The 25017-nt window shown below is 46.1% G+C and overlaps 1 pseudogene; it reads right to left on the reverse strand.

The window, feature by feature from the left end:
- Positions 1-18338: 18338 nt before the first annotated feature.
- LOC101943213 (small ribosomal subunit protein eS1-like) lies at positions 18339-21271 on the reverse strand (annotated as a pseudogene).
- Between the last annotated feature and the right edge of the window lie 3746 nt (positions 21272-25017).

The following is a 25017-nucleotide window of genomic DNA, read 5'->3' on the forward strand; positions in this document are numbered from 1 at the left end:
GCCTTCACACATCCCACACGGCTGCAGGGATTCCTCTGCAGCAGCTTCCCCCACCTGCGGTGCAGGGTGGCCTCCCCTCTCCTTGTCCCCCCAGCTGGTGCCCAGCCATTAGGGAGGCAGGAAGAAGGACATAAGAACGGCCCTAGTGGGTCAGACCAATGATCCGTCTAGCTCAGTATCCTGTCTTCCAGCAGTGGCCAATGCCAGGTGCTTCAGAAGGAGTGAACAGTACAGGGCAATTATCAAGGGAGTGCTCTGCTGCTGAACGCACCATCTTTCCCATCACTTATAACACCAAGGCCCAGCATTTTGGGGCTCCTAGTTCCAGAGTCCCAATTACATTTCAGTTGAGTAATTATTTCATCTCTGCTCTCACAAGTGAAGTAGTTTCATTCCTGAATGGGAGACCTGCAACCCAAGATGCGGCAGGCAGGTGTATTGAGAGCTCACTAGGTGGCACTCTTCTCTCATAGGGAGGATTGAACCAATGCTTCAGTAAGGTAGCAGGCTCGAGAACTGTCATTGCTGATCAGAGGAGTTTTGGGAGGGCCACTGATCTCATTCTCCAGCTCCATATGCCCATACCCCCATGCTCGCCAGACTCCGTTTAAATAACAGGTTACAGTTTGGGGGGAGGGTTTAGCTGCCACCAGCCTCCTGCTGAAGGAAAAGTGGGGCCCATCAACTGACGCTGGGCCACACTTAGTTACCAACATTTGAACGTGTGTGCCGAGACAGTTCTGCAGACAGGCCAGGGCCCTGCACGGTGATGGATACTCTTCCTTTCCCTCCAGCTATTTAACTACAGAATCCAGACTAGCTGGAAATATTAATATCACGTAAGTGCTCAAAACAGTCACCACATCATTCCGTCTTCAATGTGGAGCTCTAGGATGCCTGCCAGGAAAAGAGAATAATGAAGAGGAGAAGAAATAAATTCAGTCACTTCTCCAACCCAAATATTATTTGCTCTTTCCCTCTTCCCTTTCCTTATTCTCTTTTTCTTTTCTTTCATCTCCAGTTCATTCTATGCACCTCCATGCAAATTCAGTACTTTTTTATTTATTTATTAGCAGATCCAATAAATTGCTGCAGAAACATTTTTGTAGCGCTAACTTTACAATTCCACCAAGAACAGGCATGGTGCACCCACATTCCAATGCATAAGCTGGCCTTCAGGAGACCATACACTAGGGAGGTGTCTGCCTAGTACAGCAGCAGTTTAACGATTTCCCCCTTCAGTATTCACAGAAAGTCCTCAATCTCTGAGGTTCCGTGGCAAGGGATAATTCTTTCCCACCAAACTCCAGGAAATTCCACCAGGTTTCTAGATAAATATCCTTTTTCCTTCTTGCCCATAGAACTCTGACTTGATGGGTCAGCTTTTCTGATGTTACCCATACTTTCTGGAACCAGTCACTAGATATAGAGGAAGTCACATCTCTTCCACCACCTTGCAATTGTGATTCTTGCTGAAAATCACATACAGGTAATTGGTTCTTTGTAGGTCTTATACAGTGCAGAATTGGGGGGAAAATACCCTGCCAGGTTATCTGATAATTGGCAACCCATTGTTTCCTCAATGGAGTCTCCAATCTCTTTCCAAAATATCCTAATTTTTAGACAGGTCCACCATGTGTGAAGAAATCTGCCTGTTTCTTAAAGTCTTTCAAGCATTTGCCCATCCCCATACCAGAGATGCATTTAAGTTTAAGGTGGGTTAAGTACCATTGGTAGAGGATTTTAACATAGTTTTCTTTTATGAATGTGCATATTGAAGTACAGGAGCCGCTGTTCCAAATACTTTGCCAATCCTCGTTCTTGTTCTCCGTATCCAAGTCTGCATTCCACCTTTTTACAAACATGTGTTTTTTCTCCAAGAAACAACTTAAAATATCTTTATATAAGGTGGAACGTAGACCCTTGTGTTTTATAGGCGTGACAAGTAATTTTTCAAAGTTTGTTAATTTTATGCTTAGGTTTGGTTTCTAAGAGCATGGATTGAAAAATGTCTCAGTTGCATGTATTGGTGCAACGGAACTTTAGTATCTTTTACAAGCTGTTCAATCTCCTCAAAGAATCTAAATGTAGCTTATCTGAATAACTGACAAATCTCATAATACCGATATGCTCCCAGGCTTTAAAGTTTCCCAGAGTTTTATTAGAGTTGCATTCTGTGATAACTGCTGTGGGCATTAGATGTGATATGGATGGGCTTCGTTTTTGTAAGTATGATTCCACACCTCTATTGTTGCCCTCATAAAAAAGTGGCTAGATATTATTTTGGCCTTAGAGAGTTTCTTTATGCAAAGAATCCTGTGGAGTTTGATTACAGGACAATGTGTCTGTTTTACCGCTATCCAGTGTTGATTAGAGCTTGGAGGTATCCAACACAGCAAATTTCCCATTTGGCTTGCCCAATAATAATGTTTATTATTTGGCAGCACCAGTCCCCCACTTCTCCCAAGGTCTCTGTCGGCTGGCCTGTTTGACCCTTGGCTTCTTGTGTCCCCAAATTAATTTATCATCTTCAGCAAGTTTCTATGAGATGATGATGTATTGCACCCTCACAAAGTTGTGTGTGTGCGGATGCTATAGAAATGCGAGACAATTAACAGTGCTAGCGAGGAGGCTCCAGCAGTGCCGGAAGATGAGAAGAACCCAGCAGCAGTGGGAGAAGGTGTCTCCCAGGAGGAGAGCCCAGCAGCCATACTGCTTTGGTTTGTAATGACATGTGATCACAGGCTACGGGACAGCTGGGACTGTACTTGGATGGAAGACCTCCAGGAAAAGCCCTGGTGCTGTAGAAAGTGGTGCTGGTGACACAGTCAGTAGGTGGCTCTCTGAGTTAATGGCAGGGAGGGGTGGGGTGCTGTGCTGATGAAGCTGCTGTTTTCCTAATGAAATGCAGAACCAAGACCCAGGACACTTATCACCATTACAGGTACGATAGGACTTCTCAGAGTTGTACTGCCAGTCACCCCCGCCTGTCCAGATTCCAGCGTGGGTAACTCCGTGCAGGCCCTCCTCCACTCCCTCTGTGTTTTCAGTTGGGCATAGGTTCCTTTTCCACTTCTGGTCCTAAGTTTTCATGCAGCTCCTTTGTGGTTTTATCCTCTGCCACATTCATGGCTGAATTTTAGTTGTGGAGGAAGGGAGTTTTGTGTTTACTGTGTACAGTCTATAAAGCGCTTTGGGATCATTAAGGGTACTGGGGCTATAGAAATCTACGATACGTTCTTACTGTTATTGCTAATAGTCCCAGGAAACGAGGGCCCAACCCGGCCAATAGGATAGGAGCCGAAAGTCCAGGCTCTTGAGGAAAGGGGACCAGTGAAGGGCACAACATAACTAAGGAGCCCAGAGAGGAGAGATTAGAGTGAACCTGTGATCTTCAGTCCAACACATTTTGCTGCTGTCTCTGTTAAGTTTGTAGGATGGCTCTGGGCTCTGCCTTGTGCTGACTAAGGACAAAATGATAGGTTGAGAAGTACTTTGTGGCATCTCCTACTAGGAACACCCTCAGGTGTCCCTGTCCTACTGGGTAGCGGGGGGAGGAGGGGAAACTCCCTGAAGAGCTCCCTTCCCAGTGAAAACCCTTGGCTCAAAATGATGTTACATGCACATGAAGCAGCAACACCTGTGCCTGACTCCACCTCCTCAGATGGTCACTCGACTAGCCCAGGCTGAGATACAGTGTCCTAGTGGGGACGGGGTATATATGAAAGGTCAATAACTCCTTTCTGTGTTTGATTTCATGGTGCTGCACCCACTTGCTCTCTCCTGGGCTCCACTGACTTTCCCCATTTATCTTCTCCCTCCATGGGCCCAAATCACTTTCCATCTCTCCTTCCCCCAGCAGTGTTAATGTGAGGGGGGGAACCAGCTGGCTGCTTTGTGGTGTCCTCCGTCATTCCAGTGTGCGGCATGGTGTGGGACGTGCATTCATGCAGAGTGCAGGAGCCCAAGACCTGAGCAGTCCTGCGAAGCGAACCTGACCGTGCTGGAGACCTGCTGCTCAGGATCTAAAGAGGAGGCAGCATGCTTTGTTCCATCAGAAACATGAGGCTGTCTGTGCCAAACACAATGGGTTAGATCACGGCGCTAAGAAATCGCCTTGACGTTTCCATTGTGTTGCCCCAGACACTGCAGCATGAATTTGTCACCGTGCCACCCAGCTGTGGCCTGAGAGTGAAGGCATTTACTGACAGGGCAGTGCTCGTGAGAGCAAACCTCTTGTCCATCCATGGACACATGGGTACCACTATGGAATGGAACAAGCCTGGAGTGATAGCCTCACCGTTATATCCCCCTCCTGTCCCGGCAGTGCCTTAGAGCTCCATCAGTGTGACGCACAGTGCGAAGGGAATGCAATGGGATTTTTATCATTACTACTTACTGAGTGCTGCACGCAGCATAAACTCTGCTCCTTGGAGTTTACAGTCTAAGCTAGACTCATGCTAGACAAACAAGTGACATTTCAAAGCAATATGGAGATTTTATTTTTTAAATCGATGATGGGTTAGGCAAGAATTTTTATAAGGGCTAATTTTTCATAGGAAATTTCAAACTGAATTTCTACTTTGGCTCATAGAAACACTACAGGCTGCATAGAGTGAACGTTGAAAAAATGCAACAGACTTTTAGTGGGTTTAAAAATTATAGCAAACACTAAATATTAAGATCCCCACACAGATGCTCCATCCACGCTGCTCTTTCCGTATGTTCTGGAAAATGAAAGACAATTTTGCAATTGGCACCTGCTTTGCTCTCCCCAGCTGCTCCATTTTAGCACCACGAGTAGGTGTAAGAGCAGATTTCAGTATTAATCATCTATGTTAGTGAACGTCCATACTGAACTCGCAGTTCCATAATGTATCAGCCGGGACCGGCTCTAGGCACCAGCAAAGCAAGCACGTGCTTGGGGCAGCACAATTCCAGGGGCGGCATTCTGGCCATTCTTTTTTTTTTTTGCTTGGGCAGTTGCGCTCTTGGAGCTTGGGGCGGCAAATTTGTTGCTTGGGGCGGCAAAAAAACTAGAGCCGGCCCTGGTATCAGCTGAGGGATGGTGAAATGTAATTTTCTGGTATTTGCTATGGATGAGAGGAGCCAACACTCTTAGGTGAGAAACTCCAAACCTTGGAGGGGGGGCGGGGGGGCGTTTCCCGTTTACCCCCAGCCACAATGTGAATTGTGGGCAAAACTGGGAATGTCCCAGAATGGCCCATTGGAAAAGGCTCAGACAGTCAACCAATGAGTTTAGTCTGGGTATCACCAGAGTACACTAGATTCAGAGCCAGCCAAGCATCTGAATCGAATGACGAGGCCAAGGTTTCCAAAGTTTGTTAGTGAGCAGCTTTAGCTGTCCCAACCCCTAGGTGCTCCTGGTACAGATGTCCTTAACGTACTGAGGACAAGCTTTTCAAACCAGCATCAGGGTTTTAGCGCCACGCCTTCCCTTCAATGAACAGAAGTTGTATGGCTTAGTCCCCTGCACGGCTTTGGAAAGGCCAACCCTAAGACCCCCCCAGTGATATTCGATAGCACCTGCTACCTGCCTTTGGCCCACTTTTTAAGTTAAAGCTTCTAAATGTGATACACTGGTCAGTATGTATATCTTCCAAGTGACTACAGATGTGGAGGAGATACTCTCCTGTGGTTTAGCATGTTTCACATACACATTCCTAGCTTGGTTACCTTCAGATAGCTACCACATAATACAAATGAGCAAGGAGTACAACAGTTTGGTTTGGCCCAGTGATTGTGGCCTCTTAGAAGGATGAGTGATAAAAGAAGAGCATGTTCCTAGGAATCAGCTGTCTGTCCCAAACCATTTAGCGTCTGTCTCCATTACGAAAAGCGGCTGTTAAAGGGATGTCCATTCGATGAATATAACATAGTCAAGAATGTTTAAAATAAGCCCTTATCCATTTGGAATCCCTCCTCCACACACCAATAGAAAGCCATTCTCTTCTGCGTTGCAGTGGGGTGACCCCGCTGAAGCCAAAGGTGTAAGAGGATGGATCAGCCAGGGTGGCTTGAAGTCAATGAGAGGAGAATTTGACCTGGAATTTGTCACTTGACTCAGCTGGAGTGCTGTTCTCTGGCTGTTCTGGTCTATGGTTAACAGCTCCAGCAATGGAATGGTTGGTTGTTTGGTTGTTTGAAGGACCGTGTGCTGTGGCTGGCAGTTGGAAGCTGTGAGCTTCAAAGGAAGGCTTGAAAGCTAGAAGCCTCTGGTAAGTGGCTGAGCCTTAATCAGTGGGCGGCAGGGCCGTCCTATAGCCATAGGCAGAACAGGCAACCGCCTAGGGCACCACGCTACCTGGGGGCACCGCTCTGCCCGGAGCCCGGACAGACGGGAAGCAGTGGAGCATTTAACAGCAGGGCTGCTGGGTCCTAGAGAGAGCCGAATGCAGCACAGTCTGAGGGAGGGGATTGGCTGCTGGGGTCTCTGGGAAGGGAAGGGGAGGGGTGGGGGAAGGAACTCACCTGTGAGTGTGACTCTTTCCCCCGGCGTGAGGTGAGGCAGGCTCGGCAGCTCTGGCACCAGTATCCTTTGTTGTCCCCAGGGCCGACTCCAGGTTTTCTGCCGCCCCAAGCGGCAAAAAAAAAAAAAAAAAAGACGCGGCAGCACGATTGCACCATTCCACTCTTCGGTGGCAATTGGGTGGCAGGTCCTTCGCTCCGAGAGGGACTGAGGGACCCGCCACCGAATTACTGCGCTGAAGACCCAGACGTGCCGCCCCGATAGCGGCTGGAGTGCCGCCCTTTGGTATTGGCAGCCTCAAGAACCTGCTTCTTTAGCTGGTGCCTGGAGCCGGCCCTGTTTCCCACTTATTCTGTAGCTACACCTCTGTCATGCTTCCCCACTCCTTCACAATTCTGCAGTGCAATTTCCTTTGTTCCCCTTGCTTTTATCCATAATGGCTGTTCAGTAAAACCACTTTTCCCTGGCTGATGGAATTGATCTGCAAAGGGATTTATTAAATGCAGCATTTGTCAGAGCTGTTTTTTAAAAGATATTTAGCCCACTTGCTTTACTCAAAGGGAATATTTGTGCTTAGGCTTGTGCATCCAGTGTGCCTTCTTGGTGGCTAGTAAGAGGTAATAAGATCACAATTATTCCTTTGAGGTCATGGATTAGTCCAGGAAAGGAGAGACGAATTAGGTGGCCCATGCTAGGAGCCCATGCTATGCATCTACCAGAGGAGGGGAAGAGAAGAGATGGAGGGCAGGGAATAAGTCAGTTCAGCCTGCTTATGGAGCTACAGCAATAACTGCAGTTGTGTATCCAGTTGTGTATCCCCACTCTATCACTGAATTGTTTTCTTCCTAACCAGGAGTCAGATTCTATTCTATTCATGTTCTTAAAACAATGCCCATCCCTGACGTATGTGAGCCCTGGGGCCTTGACAATTTGTCCCTTATATGGACTAACCTCATTCCTTGGATTTAAGCAAGTTATGTTAAATGATCACATTAATTTACATTTTGATAAAACAGCCAAAGTTTTATGGGTGGGGTAAAACATAGGAGTACTGTTAACTTTCTATAGCACTTTATGCTCTAAAAGAAGTTGGTGCCTAACTTCCCTTAGGCTACCACTTTTTCACAGAGGCTTACAAACATGCTTTATTTGGTTATGTTGACTGAACTGTAAAACCCAGCTCAGCCCTTTGGCCCCCACACCAGTCAGCTGACTCCTGGGACAAGGGACCAGGCTGGATCAGAGGTGCTGGAACAATTTGTATAGTGGGGTGCTGAGAGTCAGTGAACCAATCTGTAAACAAGCTGGCGGACTGAGCGGGGCCGGTGGGGGGCTGAGTGGGGCCGGCGGCAGGCTGAGCGGGGCCGGCGGCTGGGACCCCGACTGGCAAGGGGCCGGCAGCCGGAACCCCAGAGCAGCAGCAGGCTGAGTGCTGCGGGCACCCCAGACTGGCAACGGACTGAGCCACTCAGCCCCCCGCCGGTCCCGCTCAGCCCGCCAGCGGCCCGCTCAGCCTGCTGCCGGCTGAGTGAATGGAATCCCAGACCGGCAGTGGGTTGAGTAGGGCCAGTAGCTGGACCCCAGACCGGCAGTGGGCTGAGCGGGGCTGGTGGCTGGAACCCCAGACAAGGATCCCAGGCAAGGATCCCACTAAATTGATAAGATCTGCATTTTAATTTGATTTTAAATGAAGCTTCTTAAATATTTTAAAAACCTTATTTACTTTAAATACAACAATAGTTTATTTATATAATATAGACATAGAGAGAGACCTTCTACAAATGTTAAAATGTATTACTGGCATGGGAAACCTTAAATTACAGTGAACTTGGCACACCACTTCTGAAAGGTTGCCGACCCCTGGTATAGAGTGACCATATGTTGTACTAAGATTCTCTTGCTTTTTTTCCCAGTGAGTCAGTATAGCTTTTGCCAGCCCAGAGGTTGGGCAGCCAATGTCTTACATTTTCACAATGTTTTGTCCAACTTTCATAAAGTAAATACATGGTTAATACGAGTTAAAAAGGCCAGGGACACTTCCTTGTGAAGAATCTGTGTAGCAGATCATGCTAGAGCTGTGAAAATGTCAGTTTTTGATGGAACTTTAGAGGCAGTGATTTATCGTGTATTTCTGGCGGTGCCCAAAATGTGCTGCTATTGCTAATGTCTTTCCAAACAAAAATGAGGCACAATAGGACTTCTGTAACATTTCTGTGCTACCTTCATCTAGATGAGATGATTCTGTGCTGACTTCATTTTGGTCACTTTGTGCTTTACCTAGGAGTAAAACTAGGGGTTATATTTCCCCACTGCTTGGAAACCCAGCTTATTAAACTGGATAATGCCATTGATCTATTTACAGTAGAAGGTTGATATAGAGTTGTAACTAACATTAAGACTGATGCCCACTATACATTTAAAACTAAAAAGTGGCTTTGTACAAATGACCTGGGTTTCCAACTCTATTGTGTCTCAGTCAGGGCGGAGCGCCTTGTGAGGTGTCTTCACACTAGCTCAAGGTCACAGCGCAAGAACCTAGAGAGCCTCCTGAAGCACGGTGATAGTTTTGATTTAAATGGACTTGAACTGTACGAAGAATTAAAGACACTGTCACCAATGTTGCCACATGCAAAATCAGTGATGGACATTGTACAGTTTATTCATACCAGCAAACTTGTTGACATATATCCTAATGTGTACATTGCCACTCGTTTTCTACCGACAATTCCTGTAACAGTAGCATCAGGAGAACGGAGTTTCTCAAAACTAAAGCTCATTAAAAACTATCTCCGTTCTACAATGGGTCAGGAATGCTTGACTGGTCTTGCTATTCCTGCAATCGAACAAGACATCACTTTGTCTTTGTCATACAATGACATTATTACTGCTTTTGCAGCCAAAAAAAGCCAGAAAGATTGCTTTTAATTAAAAACAACTCCTTGTTTCAATACCTCTTCATATAAATTTCCAATAAAATGTTGACAAATTAAAAAATTATATTATTTGCATCATTCTGTCAAATCAGAATTTTTTCTATAGCGCTACTTCTTTAGTGCTTGTCCATCAGCATTACAGTGTGCTTAATTAAGTTAAACTGGGTTTAATAACATGCATGTGGCAAGTTTTCCAATACTGTAAGCTTATATTTGTGTTGTTAAGAGCAAGTCAGGCACAGGGGCACCAGTTTAATAATCCCGCCTAGAGCACCATAAATCCTAAGGACGGCCCTGGTGGGCGGGGCATTCATACAGGCCAGGGCTTTATAAAGCAGCGCACAAACGACCAGGGAGCTTTTGCGACCAGGGGCTGCTAACAGGGAGTTTCGCAAGGGAGTTTGGAAGGGGAGTGGGAAGGGGGCGAGGGTCCCTTGCCGGTTCTATCTGTTTTCCCTTTATTCCCCTTAAAACCTATAAACCAACTACATTCAAAACTTCTTGCTTAAACAACCCTTTCAGCGGACAGGGGGCTGCAGACGGGAGTTTGACAGAGGGAGGCTTACGATGGTTAGGAAGACCCGCAACACCTGTGCCAGCACTGCTTCTGTCTCCTCCACCTGTGCCTGTAGCCAGACAGAGTGCCTGAGCATGGATGCTTCTACCCAGATCCTGGTGTGGTTTTGCAGAGACTGTAACTTGCAATTTCCACTTACTGATATCCAGGCTGGGGGGACCATCCAATGTGAGAGGTGCCTGCTGGTGGAATCTCTCAGGCAGCAGGTGGGAGAGCTACAGGAGGAGGTGGCTAGGTTGAGAAGCATCCGAATTCACGAGCAATTCCTCGACAGTGTCCATGTGGAGACAGCTGAGGTAGCTGTCCCAGTACACAGGACTGCTGATACACCACTGGTGGAGGAGGAGATGGCTCAGGGTGGACACTGGCAGCTGGTTACTTCTGGCAGCAGGCAGTGTTCCACCCCTGCTCCGAACCCTCTTGCCGTGGTAATAGGTAACCGTTATGCTCTTCTTGATACAGGAAAGAAGGAATCACCCCCTACAGTAAAGGAGGAGAAGCCTCGTACCCCTAAGGCTGGGAGGTCTGCTGCCACCACTGCGAATAGGAAACGTAGGGTAGTGGTGGTCAGAGACTCTCTGCTGAGGCGGACGGAAGCGCCCATCTGTCGCCCTGACATTTAATCTCGGGAGGTATGCTGCCTGCCGGGAGCCTGTATCTGAGACGTTACGGAGGCATTGTCGAGGATTATCCAGCCCTCTGACTACTACCCCATCCATGTAGGCACAAATGATACTGCGCGGTGTGACACTGAGCGGATCAAGAGTGACTACAGGACTTTGGGAGTACGGGTGAAGGAGTTTGGAGCGCAGGTGGTATTCTCTTCAATTCTTCCTGTCAAAGGTAGGGGCCCGGGCAGAGACAGATGCATACAGAGTCTACTACAGGCCACCTAACCAGGTGGAAGAGGTGGATGAGGCTTTTTTTAAGCAACTAACAAAATCATCCAAAGCCCAAGATTTGGTGGTGATGGGGGACTTCAACTATCCGGATATATGTTGGGAAAATAACACAGCGGGGCACAGACTATCCAACAAATTCTTGGACTGCATTGGAGACAACTTTTTATTTCAGAAGGTTGAAAAAGCTACTAGGGGGAAGCTGTTCTAGACTTGATTTTAATAAATAGGGAGGAACTCGTTGAGAATTTGAAAGTAGAAGGCAGCCTGGGTGAAAGTGATCATGAAATCATAGAGTTTGCAATTCTAAGGAAGGGTAGAAGGGAGAACAGCAAAATAGAGACAATGGATTTCAGGAAGGCAGATTTTGGTAAGCTCAGAGAGCTGATAGGTAAGGTCCCATGGGAATCAAGACTGAGGGGAAAACCAACTGAGGAGAGTTGGCAGTTTTTCAAAGGGACACTATTAAGGGCCCAAAAGCAAGCTATTCCGCTGGTTAGGAAAGATAGAAAATGTGGCAAAAGACCACCTTGGCTTAACCACGAGATCTTGCATGATCTAAAAAATAAAAAGGAGTCATATAAAAAATGGAAACTAGGACAGATTACAAAGGATTAATATAGGCAAACAACACAGGAATGCAGGGGCAAGATTAGAAAGGCAAAGGCACAAAATGAGCTCAAACTAGCTACAGGAATAAAGGGAAACAAGAAGACTTTTTATCAATACATTAGAAGCAAGAGGAAGACCAAAGACAGGGTAGGCCCACTGCTTAGTGAAGAGGGAGAAACAGTAACAGGAAACTTGGAAATGGCAGAGATGCTTAATGACTTCTTTGTTTTGGTCTTCACCGAGAAGTCTGAAGGAATGCCTAACATAGTGAATGCTAATGGGAAGGGGGTAGGTTTAGCAGATAAAATAAAAAAAGAACAAGTTAAAAATCACTTAGAAAAGTTAGATGCCTGCAAGTCACCAGGGCCTGATGAAATCCATCCTAGAATACTCAAGGAGCTAATAGAGGAGGTATCTGAGCCTCTAGCTATTATCTTTGGAAAATCATGGGAGACGGGAGAGATTCCAGAAGACTGGAAAGGGGCAAATATAGTGCCCATCTATAAAAAGGGAAATAAAAACAACCCAGGAAACTACAGACCAGTTAGTTTAACTTCTGTGCCAGGGAAGATAATGGAGCAAGTAATTAGGGAAATCAACTGCAAACACTTGGAAGGTGGTAAGGTGATAGGGAACAGCCAGCATGGATTTGTGAAGAACAATTCATGTCAAACCAATCTGATAGCTTTCTTTGATAGGATAACGAGCCTTGTGGATAAGGGTGAAGCTGTGGATGTGGTATACCTAGACTTTAGTAAGGCATTTGATACGGTCTCGCATGATATTCTTATCGATAAACTAGGCAAATACAATTTAGATGGGGCTACTATAAGGTGGGTGCATAACTGGCTGAATAACTGTACTCAGAGAGTTGTTATTAATGGTTCCCAATCCTGCTGGAAAGGCATAATGAGTGGGGTACCGCAGGGGTTTGTTTTGGGACCGGCTCTGTTCAATATCTTCATCAACGACTTAGGTATTGGCATAGAAAGTATGCTTATTAAGTTTGCGGATGATACCAAACTGGGAGGGATTGCAACTGCTTTGGAGGACAGGATCATAATTCAAAATGATCTGGACAAATTGGAGAAATGGTCTGAGTTAAACAGGATGAAGTTTAACAAAGACAAATGCAAAGTGCTCCACTTAGGAAGAAAAAATCAGTTTCACACATACAGAATGGGAAGAGACTGTCTAGGAAGGAGTACGGCAGAAAGGGATCTAGGAGTTATAGTGGACCACAAGCTAAATATGAGTCAGCAGTGTGATGCTGTTGCAAAAAAAGCAAACATGATTCTGGGATGCATTAACAGGTGTGTTGTGAGCAAGACACAAGAAGTCATTCTTCCGTTCTACTCTGCTCTGGTTAGGCCTCAGCTGGAGTATTGTGTCCAGTTCTGGGCACCGCATTTCAAGAAAGATGTGGAGAAATTGGAAAGGGTCCAGAGAAGAGCAACAAGAATGATTAAAGGTCTTGAGAACATGACCTATGAAGGAAGGCTGAAAGAATTGGGTTTGTTTAGTTTGGAAAAGAGAAGACTGAGAGGGGACATGATAGCAGTTTTCAGGTATTTAAAAGGGTGTTATAAGGAGGAGGGAGAAAACTTGTTCACCTTAGCCTCTAAGGATAGAACAAGAAGCAATGGGTTTAAACTGCAGCAAGGGAGGTCTAGGTTGGACATTAGGAAAAAGTTCCTAACGGTCAGGGTGGTTAAACACTGGAATAAATTGCCTAGGGAGGTTGTGGAATCTCCATCTCTGGAGATATTTAAGAGTAGGTTAGATAAATGTCTATCAGGGATGGTCTAGACAGTATTTGGTCCTGCCATGCGGGCAGGGGACTGGACTCGATGACCTCTCGAGGTCCCTTCCAGTCCTAGAATCTATGAATGGCCCTACCCAGGCCGTGAAGGTCAGGTGACTGAGGTGAGGCACACGGGAAGGCTGGTCTGGAGCTCAGGAGACCTGCTTTAAGTTCCTGGCCCTGGCACACTTTCTGTGTGAGCTCAGGTGAGTCACAATTTATCTGGCCTCAGCTCCCCCTCTGCTAAATGAGGGTAATAATCCTTCCTGCCACCCAGGGGCGCTGTGAGGGGACTGTGAGGAGCTCTGCTACTGCAGGGATGGAGCTGTATGAGCAGTAGGGTAGGAAGAACTCCCACCTTTGTTGTTGCTGATCAGCTGTTTTCTGCGGGGCTGGGCTAACCGGGCTGCAGGATGTTGGTTTACACTGGGAAGGCCCTTTGAATAAAGAAAAGCTGGGAACTTGGGGCCGCATTCTGCTCTCAGATAAGTGCACAGCTTGGGCCTGATTCCTCTGTCACACCCATTTTACCCCAATGGAGAGAATCCTGATTTACAGAGGAGAATCGGAGCAGTGATTTCAGCTGGAACTCCGTGTGTGAGGGCAGGGTTTGGCTCTAATTATTCTGCATTAAACTGACGTGTAGAATGAGTGGAAATCAGAGCTCCTGCTAAAATGCTCATACGAATTAACTCTCCCAACAAATATTCCTTTCTCAGATGAGACGTGTTCGCCATTCCCAGCCCGAAGCATTGTGTTTCCAGCTGCAGCCTCACCTCACTTTTTGCAGTTTTCCCCAGCTCTTTACAGGGCTTCACTGCTCAGTCTTGAGAAGTGACTAGTTTGTGAGAGCTGACTCGCCACTGCAGCTCGGTGTTAAAAGGGAAAGGAACAGCAACCAGCAATCCTTGGAACAGCCCCTCTGCGCTGAATGAGCTGGAGAGGTCGGAAGTGATGGAATTAAATGATGATAACGGTAAAGCCCCAGGGCTTCTGCGTGTAAGACTCTTTGGATCGCTCCAAAGAGACCAGGATTGGTCTAAATCATCTTCATCATAGGAAATCCCAAAGGGACGTGGCCTCCTGGCAGATTGAGCGCCATTCAGATTGATCTAGCTGGGTCCTTAACACAATTGGATTGGAAGTTCAGTGCCTGTCCATCATGAGCAAGATTTTGGCAGCCACATGATCACCAACTATGTAGCTGGACCACTGAGTTTTTCTAAATGGTTTATGTTTATCCACGACTTGTTATTTTTCACTCTCCAGAATGGAAGGGTTACTGTATTCTCTGGGCAAGTGTCCCCTGAGGAGTCCTACCTCCAGAATATGCAGTGTACCGACCACCCGAGTGGGAGAGTCACTGTGAGGTTAGAAGGAGAAAGCAATGGGGAAGATGGCAGAGCAGTCCTGAAGACTCTTCTCCCCCGTGAGACTAGCCTTTTTTGCTGAAGTTTCCCCATGCTGCTGGGAGTTATTGCCTGAGATCACAAGATGGGTATGGGCGCAGTGACTCCATCCTTTCCTGAACTCATGGAACGTCATGCTGTCCCTGCACTACACAGCCCTCTTTAATAGCACACAAAGTTCTAAACAGAGGGCTCTTACTTCAGCCCAGTAGATGGGGACGTTGCTGCAGAGAATGTTCAGTGTCGTTCCCAGCACTCTGCAGTCGGCCAGTTACCCCTCATGGTAGCTGTAGGACAAGCTGTTGTCTCCTGAGACCTGCTGGGAAACAAGATGTTTATATTGGTAATAGCAAAAAGAGGGAGAAAGTTACCAAAGGCATTGGAGGAACCACTCAGCAGAGACATCTGGGGCCTTTCACACTGCTCCTCTCACTGCATGGTGAAGTTCTCGATTCTCTGGGTAATTTCAACCAGGCTGGGCAACCTTATCCATCTTCACAACCAAACACTTCCTTCTGTCCTGAACCCGAAAGCCAATGAGCCTCTGGAAGCCAATGGGGAAAGAACTTTGCGATAAGTCACAGAACACTCAGGCATTTGCTGCAGAATTCAAGGGCAAAGCAGTGAATATAAAATAGGTCACGCCAAACCCAGAATACCCCGTGCCAGCTGGGAGAACAGATTTGTGTGCATCAGGCACCATGGCTAGCACTGCCCTGGCAATTACTGTCAGCCAGAGATGTGTTAGTTGGCTTAGATTTATTGCCAATGTATTTTCATTTAGTGTTCATGTACCTAGAACGTTTTGTAAGGTGCGTCATAGGCAGTGAGTTAATGAATGAAACAAATGTAACAGATGGCAGTGTGCCCCTCCATTTCAGGCTGTTACAAACAGAACAGAAAGAACAGGAGGACTTGTGGCACCTTAGAGACTAACAAATTTATTAGAGCATAAGCTTTCGTGGACTACAGCCCACTTCTTCGGATGCATGACAGTGCGCCCCCTCTGTAATAAAGTCAAAGGAGTCCCTAGGTTTTTACCTACCTCTCTTTCTACAGAGACAGTTATCTCATTCCCTTTAAAGCTTTGGCCATTAAATATGTTGGGTGAGAGTCTGTGCAGAACTTGCAAGCCAAGAGCAGGGGTGGCTGTCTGATGCCTTTGCGCTATCCCAAGGCTGGGCTGCTCTGGTGGCTGATATTGCCCTTAATGTAACTTAGACTTCCTAAGAAGCGTCTCTAAATTACAACAGCCCATCCTGGGCTGTCTATGGGCAGCAGCACCCAGAATTCCTGCCCACTGCAGGTCACCTCCCTCCTGCCCCTAAGCACCCCCTCCAGTCCCCAGCCGGCACCCTCTATCGGGGCAGCATCAGACACTTACGGCAGCTCCATGCGATGCCTGTACTGAGGGAATTCACCCTAGCCAGCTGCAGGGCGTACATGGGCCATAACAGAAGGCAGAATCCCTCCTGTTCTTGTGTCTTGATTGCTAATACTAGCAATCGAAGGTTGGATTTGTTTGTTTCTCAAATGATAATGTCATCAAGCTGCCCAGCGATGTGGGGCTTCCTAGCCAGGAAACATCTTTGCTCCTTGTATGAAAGCTATTTGGATTCCATTAAAAGGATCTCATCTTAATGTTACATGAGAAACAGTGTGATTTGTTATAGGAAAGAGACTGTTAGAGAGAGACTGAATGTAATTACCTGAGTGGTATATGTCCCCAAAGATGCCTAGATCCCACAGTGAAATAGGTATTATATTGTATATGGAAATAAGCAGTGAATGAAATCTGTACCCTTCATGTTATGCGATATTCTGACACTATGACAAATCATATTTCAGCTCTTGACAACAAAAACAGCATTGAACCCAGACAGGTCATTATGGGAAAAGCCTGGCTTACTTAAGTGCCTGTTGAGTAATGATTTGGTGAAATGGGTTGTGACGGGCGTGTCTAACTATAAGTATGAAAATAATCATCTCCTGCTTCCCCTTTGTCCAATTACAACAAATACATGCCCTAGAGAATAAGAAAGTTGCTCTGTAATTACAGATCTGTAGCACATTACTGAGATATTCAGTTGTGTCCCAATCCACGCTGTGATATAAATAATAATACTGAGAAGACTACACAGAAACATCCTTCTAAGAAGAAAGTCACTACATGGTAAAGATGGACTACATCGAAGAATAGCCATCATACACTGAGCTGGGATGGACCCATCCCAATATGTAAAATCTGGGGAAAAGACCGACGGACTGGTATGAAAGGTAGATTTAAATAAGGCTATTTCTAATTACCCTCATTTTCAAGTTCCTGATCTGAAACCCAAGATCTGGTAGATATAAATAGATCTGCACAGTGTCATCTGCTATCCCATCCATCCTGGGTAACTGTAGCAGCAAAAAATAGGTTAACACCAGGCCAGTGGAATTTGCTGGAAGAATACAAATTTGTCATTAAAGGGCAGATGGAGTTCTGCTAATTATCAGCTGATCCACGAGGGCAGCTCTAGCAGGGGTCATGGTGTTTGATCTACACAGGAGAGAATGGTGCTCTCAAGGCCAGGAATGTAGGGTGATGTTGAATTCAGCTGAGCTCCCCAAAGACAGGATTCTGGCTTCTCAGTTTCAACCCCCTCTGGATGGCAGAGGTGCCTTTTGTTGGGGAATTCGGTGCAACACAGAATTTGCGCAGAATTCATATTCTGTGCAGAATGACATTTTTTTTCTGCAGAATTGGCACTGGCTGCCACTAGGGGCCACTGGGCCCCACAGAACCCGACTCCTGAGTTTGCAAATAGAGGACACTGCTGGGGGGACAGGGCAGGGGAGCTGGAGGGTTTCCGGCAGCTGGTGTTCCCAGCATGCCCTGGGCCATGGCCCCACAGTAAGTGGAGCATGTGGCCCGGCGGGGAGAGAGGTTCTGCACTCTCTGGCTGCTGGGCCTGAACCTTATCTGCCCAGGGACAGGAGCGGCCCCGGAGACCCGGCTCTCACAAAGGGTGAGGAAGGGTGGGGCCTCACCACATCCTCCAGCAGGACAATAAAAAAACTGCACGGAGCAGAGCCTGCGGAGAGTGGATGCAGTTGTCTGGGCCGGGAGGGCCCCACGCAGCCCCCTCCAGCACCCCCCCAAATATCCCCTCCCAGTACACACACCCCTCCAGCAGCCTCCAAATACCCCCTCCAGCAGCCTCCAACTGTACCCTTCTCCAGCTCCCCCTCCCCCCCAGCAATGTCCTCTACTTGGTAACTTTAAATATGGTAACCCTGTGGGGGCAAGGTGAAAAACCAAGAATCAACTAAAAGACCATAGGGACAAAAGACCATGGGGCAAAATTTCCCCTCAAGATGTGCCCAGCTGGCACATGTGATAGACCCAGACGGAGGCACCCGACAAAAGCATAAGAGAGAAACAGGAACTGGGTTGTTGTAGGGGTTTCTTTAACTCTCTACTCCTGGGGGAAGCTTTTTTTATTGTTTGTATTGTTGACAGGTATTTTGAAATAAACCAAAATAATTGAAACAGGCGTGATTATATTGTGTTATTTTGACAAATAAAATATGCAGAATTTTAAAATATTGTGCGCAAAATTTTAAATCTTTTAGTATACAATTCCCCAAAGAGAAACAGGGGGCTCATATCCATCGGTTCTACTTTAGCGCCTGTCTCATCCTCAGAGGGTTTTCCAGTGGCAACACCTTCACCGTGCAATTCCATCGGCTCACCCAATTCAAACCTGGGCTTCTTCAGCATCTTCTCTTTGCAGACATACATGTCATGAAGAGGGTAGATGGGCAGATAAGCTTTCTCTATGTGTTTGCCAATGCTGTCTGGGATCAGCTCATTGACAACTTCCTTCAGGTTATTAGTTTGCACATTCCGTGTCATGGTTCCCAACATCTCGGCGCGAATTTGGCAGACCTGCTCATGCTGGGCATATGAGGACTTGCGAAGCTGGTTATTGTGCTTCTTGGTAAAACCCACGCAAAAGAGGTGCAATAGATAGCCATCAGTAGTTCTGACATCAGCATCAATCATCTGCCATTTTTTGACCATGGAGCCTATTTTGTCATGGGTGACGTCCATTCCATGGAACTTGGTCAGACAGTTTTTGCCCTGAACATCCTCTGGAATCAGCTTGAATTTACAGCTTGAATTCATACCATTCTGCAGATCAGCAAGACTCACTTCAAATACACGGTCCCTAAGTCCATCAGAGGCCATTTTGATTCCTTGGGTCCTGGTGACGAGTGTCTTCCCAACGTTTTGTATATGAAACATTGCAGGTACCTTCACAGTAAAGGCATCTTGCAGTACTGGCAACCCAGAGCATTAAAAAAACACGAGCCAGGCTCCAAAAAATCATAATATCAGCTTAAAAATCATGAGATTTAAAAAATAATAAGGTATGGGTTCATTCTATTTGCCTTTTGAGTCTTTGGGGGGCACATTTTCAAGGGCTAGAAACTTAGAGTTGTTTTTTTGTTTCTGGGTTTGTTTGTTTTTACGGAAAGCTGAGATGCTCATTGCCGCAGGGGGACTAGCCCCATTAAGAAAGAACGGGGCTCAGTATAGTTGTGCCTGGTTAAGGCCTTCTCATGGGAGTGAAGACACTTGGCCCATATAAACGGTGAGGCAGCAGCTGGGAGAGGCAGGAAGGGGTGGTTGGAAGCTGCTGACGGAAGACAGGCAGGAGATCAGTGGAGAGATGTTTGCCTGCTGACCTTTGTGGGTCACGGGAGAAGGAAGGTCCAGGGAAACAGTCCTGGGGGCTGGTGTTCCAGACAAGGAACAGCAAGCCAGGGAACCCCAGGAAGGATTAAGAGCGTGAGAGCAAGGAAAGCTCAGGGCAAGGAGGATGGCAGAGGTATGTTTGCTTGTTTACCTCTGCAGGCCCAGGAAGAAGGAAGTTACAAGGGAATAACTCTGAGATGGGGAAAAACCCGGGAGGAGCTAAGAGCTTAAGCCCAGGGTGGATGGATCTTGGCTACTTAACATTTCTGGAATGCTCAGGGTGGGTGGACACTGTTTATTTTGTACTTTTTGTTTGTGTTTTGAGTTGGCTAGGGGACACCTGCCACTTTGATTGAAGGAAGAGACTGAAAAAGCTTTTGTTTTATGGTAATGGACTGCACTCTTTGACTCTGGGGAGTTATTTTGGAGCATTTATGTTAACAAATTAGCCGGCAGCAAGGGTAGTGTTGGACTAAACAGCAAAGATGGAGTTTGAGGAACCCTAAAAAGGGGAAACTGAGGCTGGGGTGCCTAGCCAAGAGAGGGCACACCAAGAGGACCTGCCTTGTTACACTCATATAATCACATGACTCCAGCTGCTGGGGCTATACGAAAAATATCAAATATTGCAAGACATGCAATAAAATAATGAGTGGGTAACAGTACCATGGGATGGAAACGGAGACCTGCTCAAGAGTCTGTGACTGATTCCCCCTAGTGGCTGGAGGCCAGAAAAGGCTCTACAAGCCTCCACACTGCTGCTGGCTAATGGAGATTCTTCCTCAGCTCAAGCACAGGAAGCCTGTGTTTGTGCCACAGGCTGCTGGGAAGGGGTGGAGGAACACAGAAAGGTCATGAATTGTTTCCCTCATTGCACCTACTCCAGGTGGGGAAAATCAGGCCAGCGGGGGAGTTGTCCCCTTTTCCCCTTGGGCCCTGCTGGCAGAGAGAGAGAGGGGCCAGTCAGTGCACTTCAGAGACTGCAGTGAGCACAGGACCCCAAGTTGCTCTGCCTATGCTTTAAGGTGGAACCAGCTGAGCTCTCGGTGTGCGGCTTGTGTGATCGTGATGATGTCAGGGCATATGCGAGACCCGCAGGTTTGTTATAAGCTGCTCTCAGTGGGTCGTCTGCGGGATGGTGAAATAAATGTATGGGGGACGGGGGGGAAACCATCACCACCTGGGGAAGACACTTCAGCCAGATCCCCAGCTAGTGTAATTCGGCACAGCTCCGTTAAAATCAATGTCACTGCACAGATTTACAGCAGCTGGGGATCTGATCCCTGCTGGGGTCGTCACAAAACGCTAACAGGCTCCAAATACCGTGTTAAAAAGAGGTAAATCTTAGTGTGAAGTATTAGAAGATCCAGCCCTGCCAGCCAGCAGCTGAAAATTGAAATGATGGGGAAGAACAAAAGGAAATGAGACAGTACGGACGTTTCCACATTTACACTGTATTTTGGAATGTCTGTCCTGCTCAATGGAGGATAGTCTGCTCTCTCAAGCTGCTGTCACAAGGAGAGGATAAGGTAGCAATTTCTACACCTTGCGCGGAATCTCCAGTTTTTGCTAATATCATTATTGCACCCTCATTAACGTAACTGGGCTGCAAATGGGCTTTATTCGTGTTTCTCCTGTTGTGTCAATACAAACTAATTGGCCGCAATTCAGCCAACCACTTCAGTAGATGATTAACTTTACGCATGGGAGCAACCCATTGACTTCAATGAACTGACTTCGGTCAGAGCCCAGGTGGTTTTCCTCAGAGCCTCCAGTCAGGTGCTGGGATTTGAATAGCATTGTCAGTTGCGTTGGATCTGTGGCTGAGCAGGTATCTTCTTTGGTCACATCACACCAGCAAGCCAGGTATTGGAAGGAAATTACTTCAGTCAGCTGGCTCCTAAACCAAAGTGGCCTCAACAATGAGCCTTTCAAACAGGGCCGGCTCCAGCATTTCTGCCGCCCCAAGCAAAAAAAAAAGTCCATGATCGCGATCGGCAGCGGCAATTTGGGGGGGAAAAAAAAAAGCTGCGATCGGCGGGGGCAGTTCAGCGGCACGTCCTTCGCTCCTAGAGGGAGTGAGGAACCTGCTGCCCCCGAATTGCTGTAGGTGCCGCCCCTCTCCCTTGGCCGCCCCAAGCACCTGCTTGTTAAGTTGGTGCCTGGAGCCGGCCCTGCTTTCAAACATATGAGCAATATTTGCACTGCGTCTCCTGCTCATTGGTGTGAAGTTGTACTACACTGGGAACAAGGTGTACATTTTTAACAGTGAGGGTTAGTAGCCATTGCAACAATTTACCAAGGGTCCCTGGCAACGTTTAAATCCAGATTTGGCCTTGGAATCTGTGAATACCACAGTGTTTGCTGTTTGGATACAGAATCCAGCAGCATTCCCCTGTCTGTTCACCATCGCTGTCTGCTGAACTACCTCCCCTTGTTGTCAGGGAGCGCCATTTTGATAACCCGGAAGAAACACTACAGTAAAAATGCCGCTTGTGTAGCTTACAGCCCTTTACATGTGCAACATGGCAGCAGGGAGTCAAAGGTACCGCCTCTGAATTCTAGTTACAAAACACCAGAAGGAGATTTGGCAGGACAGTATAAATCTGACAGGCAATCGGATGGCAGCATCTGTCGAGCTAATCAATCAGTCAATGCAGGGAAAGAGCTGATAACTTCAACTGGCTCAGTCTGATAAATAAGGAACTTAACAGCTAAAATGTGAAAGTAGAGTGTATAAAGGTCACCCTCAAAGCGAGACTCCAAAGCCCTTATTAACAAAACACTTCCTTGTATCTAAGGGCAAGGTCTGCAAATGAAAATGTTTGGGAGTTATTAATAAAACTTCTGAACTGATTTCAAGATAACCAAATATTTCCCATCTAACAGAGCAACTGGAAGTTACATCTAAATCTGATTATTCAAACAGTTTTCAGTCAACAGCAGTTGTTGAGATCTGCTTAGCAGGTTTAAGAATATGGAGAAACAATATGTAATTCTAGCTCAGAAAACACAGATCAGTAAACTAGAAATTTGGTTTTCTCTTTTACACACACACACACACACACACACACACACACACACACACACACACACACTCTTTATACTTATATATGTTAGAGCTGATTGATTTTTTAAATTAAAAAGTTTATCAGAAAGTGGTCTTTTATTTAAAATTATTTCTTGGGGTAAAAATGGTCAATACTGAAATTTTGTTTTTTTGATAAATTTAGTGATTTTAAAACATTTTTATCAGCAACATCAAAATGGTCAGAATTTTTTTGTTTTTCAAAAATCAGGTTTTCTGGAAACAAAAATGCCAGTCGTCAGAATAAAAAAAAGCCTCCAAATTGTCTGTAAAAAAAACAAAAGAAACTGTCCCGTTTTGAACCCTTCAGAATGAAAACAACTCTGAAATATCAAATTATTTTGTGAAATTAGTCTTTCATTTTTTCAACCAGCTGTAATCTATGTATATATATAAATAAAAGTGTGCCACAGGACGGTGCCAATATGAATTATTTTAAATCCAGTGTTAAATATGCCACAACTGACACCCAGGAATTCAAGGAGATCTGACATTTCTAATGCTTAGAAGTTAGACTCATTGAAAATTGCACCCAAATGCCAACTCTGTTATAGAAGTCAGGTTATTTGGTATTGCAGTGTGAAGCACGGGCTCATACTAGATGAGATCAGATTTTTGGTGTGATTCTGCTGACGCCAGTAGAATTACACCAGGGTTTAATTTGGCCCGCTGTATATAAGGTAAAAATTTGTCAGATATTTCATTTGTCCCACTCCTGATATTGTACTTGGCACATCTCTTTCACAAGCAGCATCTGAAAGTTTCCTTAGCTGTTCAGCTGAATATATTTAACACTGGACAGCAGCTTGTATACCGTGTAGCAATTTAATTCCCTTTAAGATAAGGTGTTTCTGCCTCTGTGACTTTCACAGCTTCCTTCAGTTCTCTGCCTTACTTTTTTTCAGTGTGTTTCAATCAATACGGTGCCCACAAGGATAATGGCCAGGAATACCACAATGAAAGGAACGGGGATGGTCCCCTTTCTGCCCCTTGGCATTGTGGGAATAAACTTGTAGGCCTGGAGAAAACATCCAACACATTGTTTCAGTATCCCTTTGCCAACATCCCCATGATGGACCCTCTTCACCAATAGCCTGCTCCAAAACCCAAGGGAGAATCAGGTCCTGGGAGGACATTTACCAAGCTATGGACACAAGTCTGCACTGGTCAAGTCAGTACAATAGAGACTGTTTGGATTTGTGAATTCCCATTATATAATTCAGCCCATCATAGCGAAGTTTCAGCTTTCTGTAGGAATTAAATAATATTTCAGTGGTGTGCAGGACTTGTGCTGGCCCTCTGCACAGTGGGAACTTCACCTACAAAGAAAGATGGTCCTGGGGATAAGGATGCAGTAAATGTCCAAGTGATGCATTTGTTAAAAAGTGCAACATTGCTTATTGTGAGTATGTTCCAATACCAGGACCACTTGTGCCTATAATGTTATACTACCATAATACTCTGATCAAACTGATTTCTTTTTTCTTAACGGAAGGCTATGAGAACCACATTATTCCTAGATTGTATCCTGACATCTCAGGTTTTATCCTGAAACCCAAATGTAAAAAATATCAAGAGATTAAAAGCAAGTGACAGTCCACCAAACAAAAACAATACATATTGGTGGCTCCACATAGGCACAGTCAGTTGGGGAAGTGGTCCATAGACAGGATGAGCCAATCATCTTGTTATCAATGCAGGATTGTCCCAACAGGGCATTTTCTGTATCTCACAAAGGTTTGGGTTAGTTTTTTGTGGCTATCTTTCTTATCTACCCCCATATGCTGGAAGAGCTCTTAACCCAACAGAAAATCCTGTTGGTCTGAGAAACAGCTGTTCCTTCTTGACAGCTCTCTATTGGAATCTAAACATACCATTTGATGTGTTTTGCTTACATAGTAACATACATCAAGTTTCGGGAAGCAAAAGAGGTTGGGTTTGGGGGTTTTTTTGCGGTTGATGTGAACGTCAGCTGAGTAAACTGTGAAGGATTTTTTCCCCAAGTGCTAAGCCAACTGGAAGGAGAGCCGGGGCAAAATTTTCAAACATGGTTTTCAGGTGTGCTGAGCTCCAGTTGAAGTCTGAGTTGTGGGTGGTCAGCAGCTGCAAATCTGGTAGGTGACCAGACAGCAAATGTGAAAAATCGGGATGGGGGTGGGGGGTAGTAAGAGCCTATATAAGAAAAAGACCCAAAAATCGGGACTGTCCCTATAAAATCGGGACATCTGGTCACCCTAAAATCTGGGCCAGAAGTGACTCCAGATGAGCACTCAGCCAAAAATCAGTGGCTCCTTTTGCGACTGTTGGTCCTAATTTTGATTAAGTCTGAGCTTACCTCTAGGGGAGTCAGCAGCAAAACTCCTATAGGTGAGAGTGCAGGATCAGACCTCCCAGGCTTACAGAAAACATCTTGCAGTGTCCGAAACAGGAACTTGATAAGGCTGCTCATAAAGAACCC

Source organism: Chrysemys picta, chromosome 16, assembly GCF_011386835.1.
Source record: "Chrysemys picta bellii isolate R12L10 chromosome 16, ASM1138683v2, whole genome shotgun sequence".
NCBI classification, from domain to species: Eukaryota; Metazoa; Chordata; order Testudines; family Emydidae; genus Chrysemys; species Chrysemys picta.